General features: G+C 44.3%; 7 non-coding genes across 7 annotated transcripts; all 7 read left to right on the top strand.

The window, feature by feature from the left end:
- The first annotated feature begins 831 nt into the window (after window positions 1–831).
- On the top strand, window positions 832–1,014 carry LOC141192551 (U2 spliceosomal RNA). The gene has a single exon (XR_012265923.1). It is a non-coding gene; the product is annotated as a U2 spliceosomal RNA (small nuclear RNA).
- Window positions 1,015–2,129: 1,115 nt separating this feature from the next.
- LOC141192755 (U2 spliceosomal RNA) lies at window positions 2,130–2,320 on the top strand. Its single transcript, XR_012266062.1, has one exon. It is a non-coding gene; the product is annotated as a U2 spliceosomal RNA (small nuclear RNA).
- Window positions 2,321–3,436: 1,116 nt separating this feature from the next.
- On the top strand, window positions 3,437–3,627 carry LOC141192753 (U2 spliceosomal RNA). The gene has a single exon (XR_012266060.1). It is a non-coding gene; the product is annotated as a U2 spliceosomal RNA (small nuclear RNA).
- Window positions 3,628–4,742: 1,115 nt separating this feature from the next.
- Window positions 4,743–4,933, top strand: LOC141192752 (U2 spliceosomal RNA). The gene has a single exon (XR_012266059.1). It is a non-coding gene; the product is annotated as a U2 spliceosomal RNA (small nuclear RNA).
- Window positions 4,934–6,048: 1,115 nt separating this feature from the next.
- LOC141192751 (U2 spliceosomal RNA) lies at window positions 6,049–6,239 on the top strand. The gene has a single exon (XR_012266058.1). It is a non-coding gene; the product is annotated as a U2 spliceosomal RNA (small nuclear RNA).
- A 1,115-nt stretch (window positions 6,240–7,354) lies between these two features.
- Window positions 7,355–7,545, top strand: LOC141192750 (U2 spliceosomal RNA). The gene has a single exon (XR_012266057.1). It is a non-coding gene; the product is annotated as a U2 spliceosomal RNA (small nuclear RNA).
- Window positions 7,546–8,660: 1,115 nt separating this feature from the next.
- Window positions 8,661–8,851, top strand: LOC141192749 (U2 spliceosomal RNA). Its single transcript, XR_012266056.1, has one exon. It is a non-coding gene; the product is annotated as a U2 spliceosomal RNA (small nuclear RNA).
- The last annotated feature ends 4,462 nt before the right edge of the window (window positions 8,852–13,313 follow it).

Raw genomic sequence — 13,313 nt, 5'->3', positions numbered from 1 at the left:
AGTGTCCGGTGTGGTATGAGGTGATTGAGAAGTTTGTCAAGAAGTATGATTTGCTGAGTGTGCCGGTGGATGAGTTTAGAATGACTAAGAGGGTGTATAGGAAATTGTGTGCAAATGAGGTCGAGTCTAATATTGTTGGTTTGAGAGGGAATGAGGTTGCGGATGCTTGGAGAAAGTTGGGTATGTATGGGATGTCCAACAAACAGAAGGATGTAGTGTGGATGGCGTTTCACAATATTCTTCCAGTGAGAGACGTTCAAAAGAAGAGAGGTTTGATTAGGTCGGATGTTTGTCCAAGAGATGGATGTAATGGTTGTGAGACGGTTATGCATCTGATGTGGAATTGTGATTTTGCGCAAGACGTGTGGAAATGTGTAGGGGGGTTGTGTAGGAGTTTGGCAGGAGTGACTTTTGTGGATTGGCGTGTGGTTATGTTTGGTATTGGTGCAAGTGGACGTGTAAAGGAGAGAGTTTTGTGGTTAATTATGGCTTGTGTGTTAGAAAGTTTGTGGGATGTGAGGAATCTTTGTGTATTTAAAAGGAAATCAATCACAGTAAATGAATGTATTAGGATTATTCTTTCTAGGCTATTTTTGATTTACAAGATGGATAGTAGTAGCGGTGGTGGAACAGATGCCGAGGGAATATGGAAATTTAAAAAGTGGAGGCATATTGTAAAATTTCAGTGATCTTTTGGTTTATATTAATAAGATGTTCTTCTTTCTGTAATATTAGGTTACTTTATGCTTAATAAATATGGCCATGATGATGAGAAGTTTTTTTTGCAACAGTTTTGGTATATCCTACTGATTTGCTATAAAACTAACCTGAATGGTTTAAAAAAAAAAAAAAAAAAAAAAATCTGTTCTTATCAGTTTAATATCTGATACGTCCCCTATCTGGGGACCATATATTAAATGGATTTTTAGAACAGGGAGATGGAAAAAGAGCTTGCTCTGTCCACTCCACGCATTGACCTGGTATTGCAGTATCTCCAGGACCGGTGCACCCCTTCTTTAATGCAGTTTCTAAAATCAGAAAGAATTGAATTCAATGTTTTTTGTTCATTTTGCTTGTTTGTCGGATTTTGGGATGGACTCTTTGGCTTTGCTTTTCTTCTCCTCATTGGATTTTTCATGTTCAAAGTTGCAGAAGCCAGATTACAAGCTCATTTTGGTTCAACTTCAGCAACTGTGCATTGCATTGCCATGTAATGTGATGCAATGCTATCTTTCTAGCTCTCCCTTTTTACTTCCTTTTGGATAAACAGACATATTAGGCAAGCATTTTGGAGCTTTCACCTAAATAACTACAGGTGGTGAGATAAGCTGCACAATATAATTGACCTTTCAGTATATTGTTGCACACACACCATCTATTTAGCAAATGCCCTTGTTATCAACAGCAGCCTTTTAAACTCACCTGAGCTAACAGGTATGTGCGCTGGTTACTCTGCTGCGCTTAAAATTTCTTTTTTGGTTTGCTACAATGCCTTTTCTGAAATGTTGTCTCCTTCTGCTGGAACACTGACTTCTTTCATTTAATGCCTGCAGACTATAAAAGAGAACCCAACCCAAAAAGTTTGGTTGATTAGTCTGTGGCATTCTGTTAAACTGTTGCTTATGGCGGTCTCTGTGAGCTTCTCAGCGACATTCAGCCAGCCAGGTATCCTGCCTGCAGTAGATGGAATGTGGCAATGGAACGCTGGCTGCGCGTGTCATAATAGGCTCTGAGCCTTTATATACCTGTGCACAGCAGCAGCCACCTTCAGTCTGCTGCTGGACAGCCAGCAGCAGCAGCAGCAGGAGAGGTATGTAATCAGGAGCCCTCCTGCTAAGGGTAGACAGCTGCTCGTTCCACCCCACCCCCCGCCTTAATTGGTTCTCCTCCCTTCCAACGGTGTTGAGGCGGGTGGGAACAGCAGGGGGTGAAGGTGCTGTGTTTAAAGAGGTGGAGTTATGCAGATCTAAAACGCGTGGATTGCAGCAGCAGCAAGCCGAAAAGTGCAGGCATGTAAGGGATCTAGAGGTTGACAACATGTCTTCTTAACGGGAGTCCAGGAGCTCATCTCCACAAATGGACTTTTCAGGATCCTTGGGTGGCTCCGTAGTTTGAAACCAATTCTGGTTATCGCTTCTCGGCCTTTTGGCTAAGATCAAGTGTAGTATCTGTTCTTATCAGTTTAATATCTGATACGTCCCCTATCTGGGGACCATATATTAAATGGATTTTTAGAACAGGGAGATGGAAAAAGAGCTTGCTCTGTCCACTCCACGCATTGACCTGGTATTGCAGTATCTCCAGGACCGGTGCACCCCTTCTTTAATGCAGTTTCTAAAATCAGAAAGAATTGAATTCAATGTTTTTTGTTCATTTTGCTTGTTTGTCGGATTTTGGGATGGACTTTTTGGCTTTGCTTTTCTTCTCCTCATTGGATTTTTCATGTTCAAAGTTGCAGAAGCCAGATTACAAGCTCATTTTGGTTCAACTTCAGCAACTGTGCATTGCATTGCCATGTAATGTGATGCAATGCTATCTTTCTAGCTCTCCCTTTTTACTTCCTTTTGGATAAACAGACATATTAGGCAAGCATTTTGGAGCTTTCACCTAAATAACTACAGGTGGTGAGATAAGCTGCACAATATAATTGACCTTTCAGTATATTGTTGCACACACACCATCTATTTAGCAAATGCCCTTGTTATCAACAGCAGCCTTTTAAACTCACCTGAGCTAACAGGTATGTGCGCTGGTTACTCTGCTGCGCTTAAAATTTCTTTTTTGGTTTGCTACAATGCCTTTTCTGAAACGTTGTCTCCTTCTGCTGGAACACTGACTTCTTTCATTTAATGCCTGCAGACTATAAAAGAGAACCCAACCCAAAAAGTTTGGTTGATTAGTCTGTGGCATTCTGTTAAACTGTTGCTTATGGCGGTCTCTGTGAGCTTCTCAGCGACATTCAGCCAGCCAGGTATCCTGCCTGCAGTAGATGGAATGTGGCAATGGAACGCTGGCTGCGCGTGTCATAATAGGCTCTGAGCCTTTATATACCTGTGCACAGCAGCAGCCACCTTCAGTCTGCTGCTGGACAGCCAGCAGCAGCAGCAGCAGGAGAGGTATGTAATCAGGAGCCCTCCTGCTAAGGGTAGACAGCTGCTCGTTCCACCCCACCCCCCGCCTTAATTGGTTCTCCTCCCTTCCAACGGTGTTGAGGCGGGTGGGAACAGCAGGGGGTGAAGGTGCTGTGTTTAAAGAGGTGGAGTTATGCAGATCTAAAACGCGTGGATTGCAGCAGCAGCAAGCCGAAAAGTGCAGGCATGTAAGAGGATCTAGAGGTTGACAACATGTCTTCTTAACGGGAGTCCAGGAGCTCATCTCCACAAATGGACTTTTCAGGATCCTTGGGTGGCTCCGTAGTTTGAAACCAATTCTGGTTATCGCTTCTCGGCCTTTTGGCTAAGATCAAGTGTAGTATCTGTTCTTATCAGTTTAATATCTGATACGTCCCCTATCTGGGGACCATATATTAAATGGATTTTTAGAACAGGGAGATGGAAAAAGAGCTTGCTCTGTCCACTCCACGCATTGACCTGGTATTGCAGTATCTCCAGGACCGGTGCACCCCTTCTTTAATGCAGTTTCTAAAATCAGAAAGAATTGAATTCAATGTTTTTTGTTCATTTTGCTTGTTTGTCGGATTTTGGGATGGACTCTTTGGCTTTGCTTTTCTTCTCCTCATTGGATTTTTCATGTTCAAAGTTGCAGAAGCCAGATTACAAGCTCATTTTGGTTCAACTTCAGCAACTGTGCATTGCATTGCCATGTAATGTGATGCAATGCTATCTTTCTAGCTCTCCCTTTTTACTTCCTTTTGGATAAACAGACATATTAGGCAAGCATTTTGGAGCTTTCACCTAAATAACTACAGGTGGTGAGATAAGCTGCACAATATAATTGACCTTTCAGTATATTGTTGCACACACACCATCTATTTAGCAAATGCCCTTGTTATCAACAGCAGCCTTTTAAACTCACCTGAGCTAACAGGTATGTGCGCTGGTTACTCTGCTGCGCTTAAAATTTCTTTTTTGGTTTGCTACAATGCCTTTTCTGAAATGTTGTCTCCTTCTGCTGGAACACTGACTTCTTTCATTTAATGCCTGCAGACTATAAAAGAGAACCCAACCCAAAAAGTTTGGTTGATTAGTCTGTGGCATTCTGTTAAACTGTTGCTTATGGCGGTCTCTGTGAGCGTCTCAGCGACATTCAGCCAGCCAGGTATCCTGCCTGCAGTAGATGGAATGTGGCAATGGAACGCTGGCTGCGCGTGTCATAATAGGCTCTGAGCCTTTATATACCTGTGCACAGCAGCAGCCACCTTCAGTCTGCTGCTGGACAGCCAGCAGCAGCAGCAGCAGGAGAGGTATGTAATCAGGAGCCCTCCTGCTAAGGGTAGACAGCTGCTCGTTCCACCCCACCCCCCGCCTTAATTGGTTCTCCTCCCTTCCAACGGTGTTGAGGCGGGTGGGAACAGCAGGGGGTGAAGGTGCTGTGTTTAAAGAGGTGGAGTTATGCAGATCTAAAACGCGTGGATTGCAGCAGCAGCAAGCCGAAAAGTGCAGGCATGTAAGGGATCTAGAGGTTGACAACATGTCTTCTTAACGGGAGTCCAGGAGCTCATCTCCACAAATGGACTTTTCAGGATCCTTGGGTGGCTCCGTAGTTTGAAACCAATTCTGGTTATCGCTTCTCGGCCTTTTGGCTAAGATCAAGTGTAGTATCTGTTCTTATCAGTTTAATATCTGATACGTCCCCTATCTGGGGACCATATATTAAATGGATTTTTAGAACAGGGAGATGGAAAAAGAGCTTGCTCTGTCCACTCCACGCATTGACCTGGTATTGCAGTATCTCCAGGACCGGTGCACCCCTTCTTTAATGCAGTTTCTAAAATCAGAAAGAATTGAATTCAATGTTTTTTGTTCATTTTGCTTGTTTGTCGGATTTTGGGATGGACTTTTTGGCTTTGCTTTTCTTCTCCTCATTGGATTTTTCATGTTCAAAGTTGCAGAAGCCAGATTACAAGCTCATTTTGGTTCAACTTCAGCAACTGTGCATTGCATTGCCATGTAATGTGATGCAATGCTATCTTTCTAGCTCTCCCTTTTTACTTCCTTTTGGATAAACAGACATATTAGGCAAGCATTTTGGAGCTTTCACCTAAATAACTACAGGTGGTGAGATAAGCTGCACAATATAATTGACCTTTCAGTATATTGTTGCACACACACCATCTATTTAGCAAATGCCCTTGTTATCAACAGCAGCCTTTTAAACTCACCTGAGCTAACAGGTATGTGCGCTGGTTACTCTGCTGCGCTTAAAATTTCTTTTTTGGTTTGCTACAATGCCTTTTCTGAAACGTTGTCTCCTTCTGCTGGAACACTGACTTCTTTCATTTAATGCCTGCAGACTATAAAAGAGAACCCAACCCAAAAAGTTTGGTTGATTAGTCTGTGGCATTCTGTTAAACTGTTGCTTATGGCGGTCTCTGTGAGCTTCTCAGCGACATTCAGCCAGCCAGGTATCCTGCCTGCAGTAGATGGAATGTGGCAATGGAACGCTGGCTGCGCGTGTCATAATAGGCTCTGAGCCTTTATATACCTGTGCACAGCAGCAGCCACCTTCAGTCTGCTGCTGGACAGCCAGCAGCAGCAGCAGCAGGAGAGGTATGTAATCAGGAGCCCTCCTGCTAAGGGTAGACAGCTGCTCGTTCCACCCCACCCCCCGCCTTAATTGGTTCTCCTCCCTTCCAACGGTGTTGAGGCGGGTGGGAACAGCAGGGGGTGAAGGTGCTGTGTTTAAAGAGGTGGAGTTATGCAGATCTAAAACGCGTGGATTGCAGCAGCAGCAAGCCGAAAAGTGCAGGCATGTAAGGGATCTAGAGGTTGACAACATGTCTTCTTAACGGGAGTCCAGGAGCTCATCTCCACAAATGGACTTTTCAGGATCCTTGGGTGGCTCCGTAATTTGAAACCAATTCTGGTTATCGCTTCTCGGCCTTTTGGCTAAGATCAAGTGTAGTATCTGTTCTTATCAGTTTAATATCTGATACGTCCCCTATCTGGGGACCATATATTAAATGGATTTTTAGAACAGGGAGATGGAAAAAGAGCTTGCTCTGTCCACTCCACGCATTGACCTGGTATTGCAGTATCTCCAGGACCGGTGCACCCCTTCTTTAATGCAGTTTCTAAAATCAGAAAGAATTGAATTCAATGTTTTTTGTTCATTTTGCTTGTTTGTCGGATTTTGGGATGGACTTTTTGGCTTTGCTTTTCTTCTCCTCATTGGATTTTTCATGTTCAAAGTTGCAGAAGCCAGATTACAAGCTCATTTTGGTTCAACTTCAGCAACTGTGCATTGCATTGCCATGTAATGTGATGCAATGCTATCTTTCTAGCTCTCCCTTTTTACTTCCTTTTGGATAAACAGACATATTAGGCAAGCATTTTGGAGCTTTCACCTAAATAACTACAGGTGGTGAGATAAGCTGCACAATATAATTGACCTTTCAGTATATTGTTGCACACACACCATCTATTTAGCAAATGCCCTTGTTATCAACAGCAGCCTTTTAAACTCACCTGAGCTAACAGGTATGTGCGCTGGTTACTCTGCTGCGCTTAAAATTTCTTTTTTGGTTTGCTACAATGCCTTTTCTGAAACGTTGTCTCCTTCTGCTGGAACACTGACTTCTTTCATTTAATGCCTGCAGACTATAAAAGAGAACCCAACCCAAAAAGTTTGGTTGATTAGTCTGTGGCATTCTGTTAAACTGTTGCTTATGGCGGTCTCTGTGAGCTTCTCAGCGACATTCAGCCAGCCAGGTATCCTGCCTGCAGTAGATGGAATGTGGCAATGGAACGCTGGCTGCGCGTGTCATAATAGGCTCTGAGCCTTTATATACCTGTGCACAGCAGCAGCCACCTTCAGTCTGCTGCTGGACAGCCAGCAGCAGCAGCAGCAGGAGAGGTATGTAATCAGGAGCCCTCCTGCTAAGGGTAGACAGCTGCTCGTTCCACCCCACCCCCCGCCTTAATTGGTTCTCCTCCCTTCCAACGGTGTTGAGGCGGGTGGGAACAGCAGGGGGTGAAGGTGCTGTGTTTAAAGAGGTGGAGTTATGCAGATCTAAAACGCGTGGATTGCAGCAGCAGCAAGCCGAAAAGTGCAGGCATGTAAGGGATCTAGAGGTTGACAACATGTCTTCTTAACGGGAGTCCAGGAGCTCATCTCCACAAATGGACTTTTCAGGATCCTTGGGTGGCTCCGTAATTTGAAACCAATTCTGGTTATCGCTTCTCGGCCTTTTGGCTAAGATCAAGTGTAGTATCTGTTCTTATCAGTTTAATATCTGATACGTCCCCTATCTGGGGACCATATATTAAATGGATTTTTAGAACAGGGAGATGGAAAAAGAGCTTGCTCTGTCCACTCCACGCATTGACCTGGTATTGCAGTATCTCCAGGACCGGTGCACCCCTTCTTTAATGCAGTTTCTAAAATCAGAAAGAATTGAATTCAATGTTTTTTGTTCATTTTGCTTGTTTGTCGGATTTTGGGATGGACTTTTTGGCTTTGCTTTTCTTCTCCTCATTGGATTTTTCATGTTCAAAGTTGCAGAAGCCAGATTACAAGCTCATTTTGGTTCAACTTCAGCAACTGTGCATTGCATTGCCATGTAATGTGATGCAATGCTATCTTTCTAGCTCTCCCTTTTTACTTCCTTTTGGATAAACAGACATATTAGGCAAGCATTTTGGAGCTTTCACCTAAATAACTACAGGTGGTGAGATAAGCTGCACAATATAATTGACCTTTCAGTATATTGTTGCACACACACCATCTATTTAGCAAATGCCCTTGTTATCAACAGCAGCCTTTTAAACTCACCTGAGCTAACAGGTATGTGCGCTGGTTACTCTGCTGCGCTTAAAATTTCTTTTTTGGTTTGCTACAATGCCTTTTCTGAAACGTTGTCTCCTTCTGCTGGAACACTGACTTCTTTCATTTAATGCCTGCAGACTATAAAAGAGAACCCAACCCAAAAAGTTTGGTTGATTAGTCTGTGGCATTCTGTTAAACTGTTGCTTATGGCGGTCTCTGTGAGCTTCTCAGCGACATTCAGCCAGCCAGGTATCCTGCCTGCAGTAGATGGAATGTGGCAATGGAACGCTGGCTGCGCGTGTCATAATAGGCTCTGAGCCTTTATATACCTGTGCACAGCAGCAGCCACCTTCAGTCTGCTGCTGGACAGCCAGCAGCAGCAGCAGCAGGAGAGGTATGTAATCAGGAGCCCTCCTGCTAAGGGTAGACAGCTGCTCGTTCCACCCCACCCCCCGCCTTAATTGGTTCTCCTCCCTTCCAACGGTGTTGAGGCGGGTGGGAACAGCAGGGGGTGAAGGTGCTGTGTTTAAAGAGGTGGAGTTATGCAGATCTAAAACGCGTGGATTGCAGCAGCAGCAAGCCGAAAAGTGCAGGCATGTAAGGGATCTAGAGGTTGACAACATGTCTTCTTAACGGGAGTCCAGGAGCTCATCTCCACAAATGGACTTTTCAGGATCCTTGGGTGGCTCCGTAGTTTGAAACCAATTCTGGTTATCGCTTCTCGGCCTTTTGGCTAAGATCAAGTGTAGTATCTGTTCTTATCAGTTTAATATCTGATACGTCCCCTATCTGGGGACCATATATTAAATGGATTTTTAGAACAGGGAGATGGAAAAAGAGCTTGCTCTGTCCACTCCACGCATTGACCTGGTATTGCAGTATCTCCAGGACCGGTGCACCCCTTCTTTAATGCAGTTTCTAAAATCAGAAAGAATTGAATTCAATGTTTTTTGTTCATTTTGCTTGTTTGTCGGATTTTGGGATGGACTCTTTGGCTTTGCTTTTCTTCTCCTCATTGGATTTTTCATGTTCAAAGTTGCAGAAGCCAGATTACAAGCTCATTTTGGTTCAACTTCAGCAACTGTGCATTGCATTGCCATGTAATGTGATGCAATGCTATCTTTCTAGCTCTCCCTTTTTACTTCCTTTTGGATAAACAGACATATTAGGCAAGCATTTTGGAGCTTTCACCTAAATAACTACAGGTGGTGAGATAAGCTGCACAATATAATTGACCTTTCAGTATATTGTTGCACACACACCATCTATTTAGCAAATGCCCTTGTTATCAACAGCAGCCTTTTAAACTCACCTGAGCTAACAGGTATGTGCGCTGGTTACTCTGCTGCGCTTAAAATTTCTTTTTTGGTTTGCTACAATGCCTTTTCTGAAACGTTGTCTCCTTCTGCTGGAACACTGACTTCTTTCATTTAATGCCTGCAGACTATAAAAGAGAACCCAACCCAAAAAGTTTGGTTGATTAGTCTGTGGCATTCTGTTAAACTGTTGCTTATGGCGGTCTCTGTGAGCTTCTCAGCGACATTCAGCCAGCCAGGTATCCTGCCTGCAGTAGATGGAATGTGGCAATGGAACGCTGGCTGCGCGTGTCATAATAGGCTCTGAGCCTTTATATACCTGTGCACAGCAGCAGCCACCTTCAGTCTGCTGCTGGACAGCCAGCAGCAGCAGCAGCAGGAGAGGTATGTAATCAGGAGCCCTCCTGCTAAGGGTAGACAGCTGCTCGTTCCACCCCACCCCCCGCCTTAATTGGTTCTCCTCCCTTCCAACGGTGTTGAGGCGGGTGGGAACAGCAGGGGGTGAAGGTGCTGTGTTTAAAGAGGTGGAGTTATGCAGATCTAAAACGCGTGGATTGCAGCAGCAGCAAGCCGAAAAGTGCAGGCATGTAAGGGATCTAGAGGTTGACAACATGTCTTCTTAACGGGAGTCCAGGAGCTCATCTCCACAAATGGACTTTTCAGGATCCTTGGGTGGCTCCGTAGTTTGAAACCAATTCTGGTTATCGCTTCTCGGCCTTTTGGCTCAGATCTGTAATGGGTCTAGTCATTTGGCTGTCTGTGCGTTAACTCTTGGCCCTGTGGCATCGCCATTTTATGGCTTAAGCCACTTGCTGCTATAAGGAGTTGGCCAGTAGACACGACTAGCGATAATGGGACGCATTCGATACGCTGGGCCCGGTGAGGCTCGAGTGAAGTTTGGAATCCAGATTGATGTGGAAGAAGGCAAAGAAGGAATCTTTACCCTCAGCTTCGTGGTGAAGGAGATTTTGTTTGGACTCCTTGAAGTGAAGAAGGAAGAAATCTTGTGCCTCCAGCAATTCAAAAGCAAGTATAATCTTGTATTTACTTCTATGGCTGTTTGCAACAATTTCTATGATTGTTTGAAAAAGAATCTGGACAATCAATATTTGGATGGGCTGACTTTTGTCATCTTGTATTGCTCCAAAGAGGTACCTCTGACTGTTTTCATGTACAACCCACATGTGGACTTGGCTTTGATTTATGCCTTTCTAAATAGGCACTGCTATATTACCAAGGTGGCAGTAAAAGTCATGAATGAGGAGGAACTATGGACCGGTAAATATCGTTTCATGGTCAAGTTCCGGGAAAGTCCTGATGAACCAGGGGGTATACATTATCCTCCATCAAATTTTTCCATTGGGAGTGAGCGGGGTTACCTGTTCTTCCCCAATGCGCCCAGGTTTTGTCGTCATTGTAGGAGGTATGGCCATACTCAGGAAGCATGCGACATCAGACAGATTATTTGCAGGAAGTGCAATGAGGTGGGTCATTCTTCCAATAATTGCAAAAATGAAATAGTCTGTAACCTCTGCGGAGAGAAGGGGCATGCCTTCAGAGACTGTATATTCCATCCTGGTTCATATGCGGGGGCAGCGGGAAGGGGAAGGAGAAGAAATGAATCTCCTGCACCCACAGCTACAACTCCGACTGCTCCAACTCCGACTGCTCCGATATCTACTCTGGCTTTCCTGGATGAGGAGGAGGCTCGGGTTGCTTTTCCAGAACTGGTTCGTGTGAATGTAAGAGGAAATATGGAGCTGGCACCTGAGCCACCGGTGCAGAGGGCCGCGTCTGTGGCTTCAGATGTCAGTGAGTCTGAGACGATAACTGATGATCGTATAGGCATGGAAGTGGCCCCGGTGGAGGATCTGGAGGCTGAAATTCCAGACATGATGGTTACATTGCAGGGGGAAGAGGAGTCTGATCTGACCAGAACACCGCATGTGGCCTGGAGCGATGTCGTTTCTGACCTTGAGGAGGAGGGAGGTCAGGGGGACTTTGACCCCCAGCGGCGGGATTATTGTTCAGATGAAGATGGAGGCGCTTCAGTGAAGAAAAAGAAGAAAACTGAGCCATCCTTTTCCCCTTTAAGTGACTGCAGTGTGAGTCCAGCCCGGGTGTACCCTACTGCATCCGATCCCCAAGATGTGTCTTTTTTGGGGGAAGGCACAAACTACGATATCTGCACGTCCAGCGTCCTACCCCCAGAAGGGTTAGGATGATGTACAGGTGGGCATGTTGTCGTGACCTGCCACATCAAATTAATAGATGGGTGCCCAAGTTGCTCTCAGCATCTTGTCGCTAAATGTTCGGCTGATTAAATCTGAGTCGAGAAGAGTGGCAATTTTGGACTACTTGAGCAACTTGGATGCGGACGTATACTGTGTCCAGGAGTGTGGGATCTCCGATCCCTTAAGTGAAAATGCATGGCCTTTAGGTCAAAGTGTGTGGTCTGGTTCTGTATGTAATAAAAATTGTGGGGTAGGTGTTTTGGTGAAGGGTTATAGTGTTAAGATAGAAAGTTACATGGTGGTGGAGGCGGGGAGGTGTGTAATATGTGAGTTAAATTGTAGGGGGTGGAGGGTTAGGGTGGTAAATATGTATGCACCAATAGATAAAGGGGAGAGGCTGGAAATTTTTGAGAAATTATGTTTTTTTTTATCTGGCAAAATGCCAATAATTTTTGTTGGAGATTTCAATTGTGTGACGGAGGGGGATAAGATGGATGTTACAGGTAAAAGACTCAAGAGTCTTGTGGCGGATTTTTCCTTACAGGATGCTGCGGAAGTTTTTTTAGGTAATCCACCTCCTGCGACCTATAAGGCCGACAGGGGAGGCATAGAGTCTAGAATAGACCGTATCTTCTTTTCTTCACAAAATGTTATTTGTAGGAATTTCCAGCAGGAAGATGTTCCCTTCTCTGACCATGTGTGTTTGAGGGCACGTCTAGAAGGTAAGATTTCCTTTGTATATGGTGGTGGCGTGTGGAAACTTAATGTGCGTTTGCTGGAAGATAATAGGATCATGCGTGATTTTAGGCGAATGTATGTTAGGTGGAGGGATAAAAAAAGTGATTTCAGGAATGTGCTTGAGTGGTGGGACTGGATGAAGAGTGAGATTGTTTTTTTCTTTAGAAAAAGGGGCAGGAGGAAAGCAGCAATGAATAGAGCAAAATTTAATGATTTAAGCTCTAGACTGGAGTGGCTGAGGATGTTAAGGATGATTGGAGTGGATGTGGATGTTTTGATGTGTCAAGTGAAAGAAGAGATTAAGAAATATATTGAGGGTAAAGGGAAAGAAATTATTTACCGTTCTAAGATTGAACATTTGGAGAAAAATGAGAAATGCACAAGGTTTTTTTTCAAAAAAGTTTTTGGGAAGAAAGTAGATATGGATGAGGTGGTGAATGGTGATGGGGTGTGTGTGAGTGGGAAGGATGTGATGCAGGAGGTGGTGTTGTTTTATAAGGAGTTGTATGGGGAAAAATGGGTTGATGATAGGATGTTGACTGATGCTTTGGGGTGTTTAGAAGGTTGTTTGGGTGAGGATGAACGTGAAATATTGGATGATGTAATTGTGTTGGATGAAGTTAAAAAAGTGGTGATGTCTGCGAGTAAGAATAAAACACCTGGGAAGGATGGACTGCCCGTGGAGTTATATGTTAAGGAATGGGACACGATGGGAAATGACTTATTGGAGGTGTGCCAGTATATGTTCACGGAGAATATGTTGAGTGAATCTATGAGAGATGGGGTGGTGGTTTTGGTTCATAAGAAAGGTGATAAAAAGGATTTGGGGAATTGGAGGCCAATCACCCTTTTGAATGCAGACTATAAGGTGTTTAGTAAATTGTTGGCTAGCCGGATGCGGGAAGTGATTGGCGGTGTGGTGGATGAAGATCAAGTGTGTGCAGTGCCTGGGAGAAGTATGACTGAAAATTTGGTGTTGTTGCGTGATGTGATTGGGGATTGTATGAGTCGTAAGCAGAAATGTTTGTTGTTTTCGGTTGATTTTGAAAAAGCTTTTGACCGTGTGTCACATAGCTTT

This window comes from Phyllobates terribilis, unplaced genomic scaffold (genome assembly GCF_046119375.1).
Source record: "Phyllobates terribilis strain yellow unplaced genomic scaffold, ASM4611937v1 Scaffold_63__1_contigs__length_7903474, whole genome shotgun sequence".
In the NCBI taxonomy this organism is placed as follows: domain Eukaryota; kingdom Metazoa; phylum Chordata; class Amphibia; order Anura; family Dendrobatidae; genus Phyllobates; species Phyllobates terribilis.
This window is presented reverse-complemented; position numbering and strand designations above follow the sequence as displayed.